Source organism: Mustela nigripes, chromosome 5, assembly GCF_022355385.1.
Source record: "Mustela nigripes isolate SB6536 chromosome 5, MUSNIG.SB6536, whole genome shotgun sequence".
Classification (NCBI taxonomy): Eukaryota; Metazoa; Chordata; class Mammalia; order Carnivora; family Mustelidae; genus Mustela; species Mustela nigripes.
The window spans coordinates 121187388-121194172 of NC_081561.1; the positions used below are offsets into that span (position 1 = coordinate 121187388).

The 6785-nt window shown below is 34.3% G+C and overlaps 1 pseudogene; it reads left to right on the top strand.

The window, feature by feature from the left end:
• Nucleotides 1-2018: 2018 nt before the first annotated feature.
• On the top strand, nt 2019-2871 carry LOC132017471 (nucleophosmin-like; annotated as a pseudogene).
• The last annotated feature ends 3914 nt before the right edge of the window (nt 2872-6785 follow it).

Genomic DNA, 6785 nt, shown 5'->3' on the forward strand with positions numbered 1-6785 from the left:
TTAAGTGGAATATCCTACTCTACTATCCTACTACACACACACACACACACACACACACACATTTTTAACCAGAATTTTGATATTATTATTATTGTTTTCCTTGTTACACAATTATTTGTGTATTTTAATTAATATGTATAATTTATTAATCCTATATTTTCCTCAAGGATAAGAAATTAAAAGTCATTACTTAAATAGCAAGTGATGAGAGATAGATGCCCATGGCCACAAAATGGAATTTGCCCAACTATCTCCAGTAAAACTCACACATTTGATATCTAGACTTTTTTTTCTGAGCTCCATCCATAAATATCAAACCATCTACTCAAAATCTCCATCAGCATTTCACAAAGATACCTCAAATTAAACAAGTCAAACTTGAGCGATCACCTTGTTCTAAATATCCCCCACTTCCAGTGTTCAGTCTAAATAAATGGCACCATCATTTACCCAGTTGCTCAAGCTTGAAACTTGTGAGTCACGCGTGATTTCTTCTACTCCACCAGCCCCAAATCTCACAAATCTGCTTAATAGGGTCCCTCTCTATCGGCACAAGCATGTCCAGGTCTCCATCATTCACAATATATTGGTAATCTTCAAACATCCATTTGCTAGCAACATCTTTCCTCCTACAATCCAGTCTCTACAATGCAGAGAGAATAAACTTCAAAAAAATATGATACTGGAATTTCTCTATTAAAAACTAGGCCATGGCTTCTCATTGTTCCCAGAACAAAAGACAACCTGTTTCAGATGGTAGAAGACACTGCTTGAACAGGGCCCAGCTACCTTTCCAGGAATATATTGTATTACTCTGTGAATGTCATCTTCATTCCAATGTGGGGATTTTACAATTTTTTTAAATGCTCACCATTCTAATTTTGCATCTTAGCCAAAGATATTGTGTGTTCAAAATGCTATTTTATCCTATATCTATTCTATTCATTTTTTTTCTCAGCTCAAGTATTTTTCTCTGAGGTGTCACAAAATAGGCCCTTCCTTTCATACATGGGTATTTATACTTGTTATGAGTTCTTCTGTACTTGAAACTCTTTGATAATAATTTGAATACCTGAAAATATTTTTAAGCTAAAAATGTCTGCTTTTCACCATGGTACATAACATGGGATATACCTGTTTTTTCTTTTTTCTTTTTTTTTTAAATAACCACTGAATTCTTACCTTTATAATGTTATAAAAAATTAATATTCCCATGATTAGTATTGAATTTGATTGAGTATATTTTAATATTCTGAAACTTCGTACCTGATCATTATGTGAAAAGTTGTGCAATCTCTTAATTTCTAATTCAAGACTTTACAGATCTGCTGGTCTCATAATGTCATTTACAAAGTTCATATAATACTAAATTCATATTATGTAAATAATTTGATTATTGTACAAGCTGTTGACAGGTCAAACTATGTTCTGTTATTCAGTTTTTAAAGCAACAGCAATTACTTGTATTTTTGCTAATGTTTATAGTAGAAAATTCTAAAAGATAGGGCACCTGGGTTGGTTCAGTCTGTTAAGCATCTGCCTTTGGCTCAGGTCATGATTCCAGGCTCCCGGAATTGAGCCTTGTATTGTCCCCCTGCTCAAAAGGGAGTCTGCTTCTCCCTTTCCCTATGCCCCTTCCCTGCCTCATGCTCACTCTCTTGCATTCTCTCTCTTTCAAATAAATACATAAAATCTCAAAAAAAAAAAAAAACATTTTAAAAGATAGAAATGTGCAGAGAGGGAGATAAGACCTACCTATGTCCTCCTCTCAGATATAAACACTATTAATATTTTGCTTTACATATATCAGTCACAGATTTCGTTTGTGTACTTGTGTATTCTCACTGTGCACTTGAATGGGAGGTAATATTTCATAACCTTTAAAAAAATTGTTATTGTAATTTAATTACTCATTACAATAAACATTTTCATAGTGTGATTCCATCCAGCACTGCAGTTCTCTAGAACAGTCATTTATCTCTGTCCAACTTCTATATCACTAAGTGTGCCACCACCCCATGGAAGATTTGATGGACATGGACATGAACCCCCTGAGGCCCTAGAACTATCTTTTCTGTTGGGAACTAAGGGCTGACAGAGATGATCACTTTAAGGTGGATAATGATGAAAATGAACACCTTTAAGATGGGTCAGTCTGGCAGATGGTGCAAAGGGTGAATTGCACGCTGTTGAGTCAGAGGCAATGAATTAGGAAGGGAGTCCAATTAGAGTCACACTAGCAACTTTGAAAATGTCTGAACATGTCTGAATAGCTTTCGTTAGAGGCTTTGAAATAATTCCACCTGTGATCTTAGGTTGAAAGGTGGTTCAGGGCCCCTGCATATTAGTGGACTGCACTTAGTAGCTGTGGAAGAAGATACGGAGTCAGTAGATGAAGCAGAAGAGGATGTGAAACTCCTTAGTTTATCTGGAAAGCTTTCTGCCCCTGGAAGTGGTAGCGAGGTTCCACAGATAGAAAGTAAAACTTGCTGCTGATGAAGATGATATGAAGAAGAAGATGATGATGATTTTGATGATAAGGAAGTTGAAGGAAAGTCTTCAGTAAAGATATCTATATGAGATCCTCCAGCCAAAAATGCACGAAAATCAAACTAGAATGGAAAAGACTCAAAACCATCAACACCAAGATCGAAAGGTCATGAATCCTTCAAAAAACAGGAAAAGACTCCCAAAACACTGAAAGGACAGAGTTCTATAGAAGACATTGAAGCAAAAATACAAGTTAGTGTAGAAAAAGGTGGTTTTCTTCCGAAAGTGGAAGCCAATTCCTTCAATTATTTGAAGAATTGCTTCCAGATGACTGACCAAGAGCCTTTTCAAGATCTCTGGCAGTGGAAGAAGTCTCTTTAAGAAAATAGTTTTAACAGTTTATTAAAATTTTGTCTTCATATCTGTAACAGTTGATATCTGGCTGTTCTTTTTAAAATGCAGAGTGAGAACTTTTCCTACCATGTCTGATAAGTGTTGTTCAGGTTCTATTGCCAAGAGTGTGTTGTACAAAATGCCTGTTTAGTTGTAAAAATGGAACTCTTCCACTCTTTTTTTGGTTTTAAGTATGTATGGAATGTTATGATAGGACATAGTAGTAGTGGTGGTCAGACAAATGGAAATGGTGGGGACATATAAATTTACTTGTGAAATAAACTCAGTATTTAATAAAGTTACAAAAACACAATGTAAATATTTTCTCTGTGTGATTAAATAGACTCTTCTAAAATACACATATGGACACATGGTGCTTTGTATGGGTAATTGTATTTAACCATTTGGCTTATTTCCAATTTTTCACTATTAGGAATATCATCAATATGTGACTTACCATATTTGTATATAAATCTTCTTATATAGCTCTGATTCTGTCCTTAGGATAAAATCCTAACAATTGAATATCAGTATCAAAGTAGGATTTTATTTTAATTTATTTTATTATATTATTACTTCTTAAGGGGCATATGATTTTATTTTTAAAAGGCAGTAATTGATTTATAAATTGACTAAATTTCATCTTAATAATTTCAAAGTAATTTTACACAAAGTTTAAGTATTTTTTAAATAACTTAAGCCTGTACAGTAACCAAATTCTCAGCAAAATTAATATTGGTAGTCCTATGGATGTATGAAGGAAAAAAATCCACTAATAATTACCACATTACTTTAACTAGAGATAAAATTTAGTTTGTAATTTTAATATCTCATCTGTAAGAGATGTGACTAGGTCTGCAATAACACATACAAAGATGTAGCATTTAATTTTTATTCTATAAAATATCTGTGATTATCACTGTTGTCTACAACTTATATTTGCAAGTGTGACACATGATGGCAATGCTTCAGTGAGTTTTGAAGTGTTTCCTGCATCTCACCAATGATTTAGAGTGTACATTTAATAAGAATCTTTTCTAAGTGGGTATGCAAAAAGCATGAAAATGTCTGAATGTTCAAAGGAGGCAAAACGATCTCTCTTCCAATTCTTGAAATATATTCGTGGAGTTTTGCTCTAGCAACTGCAAAGTCAGGCATCTGTTACTGTTTGGTGTGGTGTTGAATTTCATGGTTTGTTAATTTTGCAGTTATGTCTACAAAGCTAATAAAAAGAGAATGGGTAAGTCTTTTATACTGCAAAATTCAGACTATCCCTTGGGTAATTTTTCTTCATGAAATTCATTTCACATGCCTCTTTTAAGTGAATGAGATAAGTTTCTTGCTTTTTTAAGTTATCAAAAACTATTATGGGTTACTCAAACTTTAGACTTGTTAAAAATAATAAAACTATGGCTGCACACCATTAATTCTCCAATATTGGTTACAGAGATTCTTTTACTATACAGAGGGCAGGATAATATAAAATTTTATATAAAACATATCTCTATACTTCCCCAGTCCATGTGGATACTGTCGTAACGCCCTTTTTATTATTTTCAAAATATAAAGCATAATAGTTGATCCCTGGTTAAAAATAAATTCACTTAATGCTATAAACATTTCAATAATCATTCAATAGTGACTAAATGAGCATTCACTGGTGCCAGGCACAGGCCCAGCATTTCCAGGGACCGAGGTCCAAAGGTAAAGATCTCTGTGTTTAAAAATTGTGAGTCTAATAAATATATAGATAAATAAAGAAGTATATAGAGGTGTGGGGAAATTCAGAATGCACCTGAAGTAGTCTTACAAATGTCTGGAAGTAGATCTCGAACTGGGATCCCACCAGAAGGAGCAGAAAGCATTATTTGCATTTCAAGCATAAGGGTTGCATATAGGGGATTAGAAATTTAACTCACCCATTACATGGGTTGGATGGAGTACAGATCAAGGAAGGCAGAAGCTATCATTAAAGGATTCTTCCTGAAGCAACAAATCAGGTGGTCACAAGAGGTCTTCCACAGCAGCTATTTTAAATATCAAAAATCTAAATGGGTAGGAGAAGAGTAAATGAAACAAGATGGGATTGGGAGGGAGACAAACCATAAGTGACTCTTAATCTCACAAAACAAACTGAGGGTTGCTGGGGGGAGGGGGTTTGGGAGAAGGGGGTGGGATTATGGACATTGGGGAGGGTATGTGCTTTGGTGAGTGCTGTGAAGTGTGTAAACCTGGTGATTCACAGACCTGTACCCCTGGGGATAAAAATATATGTGTATAAAAAATAAAAAGTTAAAAAAAATAAAAAATAAATATCAAAAATCTACTGGGAGCTCCTCCTCCCCCATTACTGGCAGACCAGTGATTCGGAGGGAGTTCCTGAGAGCCCCCAGCAGCTACAGCACCAAAGCAAATGCTTCACAGAAGCCTGCTCAGAGCCACTTCGAACATCCTCTAAGCCTCCAGTCGCCTCTGGAGAACAATGATCTCTCCTTTCCTTCCACCTTACATATATACTAATAGTTCCTCATTAGCAGACTCTATCCAGGAATCATACCAAAAAGCGGTATGGGGAATTGTAGATCCTGAAAGCAGATGGTGTTGATACTAAGTTGGTAACTGAAATAAATGTGTTTGGTTTTGGTATTTGTTAGGATCATATATCCAATAACATGGCTTTCATTACATTTTCTTAGCCATGTAGTATGAATAATGTAGGATCTTAATATAACTTAAATTAATTCTAATGATAGAGTTGAGGCTAAGTGATATTTAGAGACTATAACTAGTGTATTCAAAGAGCTCCCCCCCCAACTGGATAAAGTTAATTTAATTTTCTTGTTAAAATTTTTATTTTCTCTAAATAATAAAAATACTTTCTCAAGTTCTCAGGGTCACTAGGATATGCATGAGTGAGGTTTCTTACAAATATATTTTGGCAATGTCCTTTTATCTTCATTTCCACTGTCCTAGTCCAGACTGTAATTGTTTGTTGGATAGAATACTGAATTTAGCCTACTGTCTGGTTTTTTTTTTACAACTATCTGGTCCTAAACATCCTTTCTACCTGTTTTCCACATTAAAGTCAAAGTGATATTTCTCTCTCTCTCTCTCTCTCTTTTTTTTTTTTAAAGATTTATTTATTTATTTGACAGAGAATGAGTCAGGATAGGTGCAGGGAGCAAAGGAGAGAATCTCAGGAAGATTCTCCACTGAGCAGAGTTTCCAACACTGGACTCCATCTCAGGACCCTGAGATCATGACCTGAGCTGATATCAAAAGTCATAGGATTAACCGACTGAGCCAGTAAAATGTCTCTGGAGTGATATTTCAAATTGCACATCTGATGGTGTCATATCCAGACATACCAAGTACATTCTTAGGGAGATACACATTTTACTAGAGAATTTTCGTTCAGCAGTTTTTGTAAACTTTCCTCTGATATTGTTTCGTAATTTGCAGAGTTACCTGCAATTACAAATTTTTTGAACTTCTGACTCTATTTCTAAAATAAAGTTATTCCCTTAAAGTGTAGTAGTAAGGATTAAGTGGTGTAAGCACTAATTCCCTGCCTGACAGATTATTTGTTCAATAACTTTTTTTTAAGAAAAAATCTTTCATATGCTAAAATATCTCTTTCAATTATCGATGATTACTGGATGCCATGAACTAAAATAATAACATGAAGGTTTTTTTTGCCATTATTATTTTAAAAAATTTTTATAGATAGAAGTATAATTGACATTCAATAAAACTGTACATATGCCCCAAGAAGCCATGTCTCCAAAGATCAAATGTTTACATTATCCTCCCAAAGATGTGAACTTTCTTTCCTTTTCCCTAATTATAAGACAATGATTGATTTATTTTTTGGAATTTTAGATTAGTTTGTAATTTCTAGA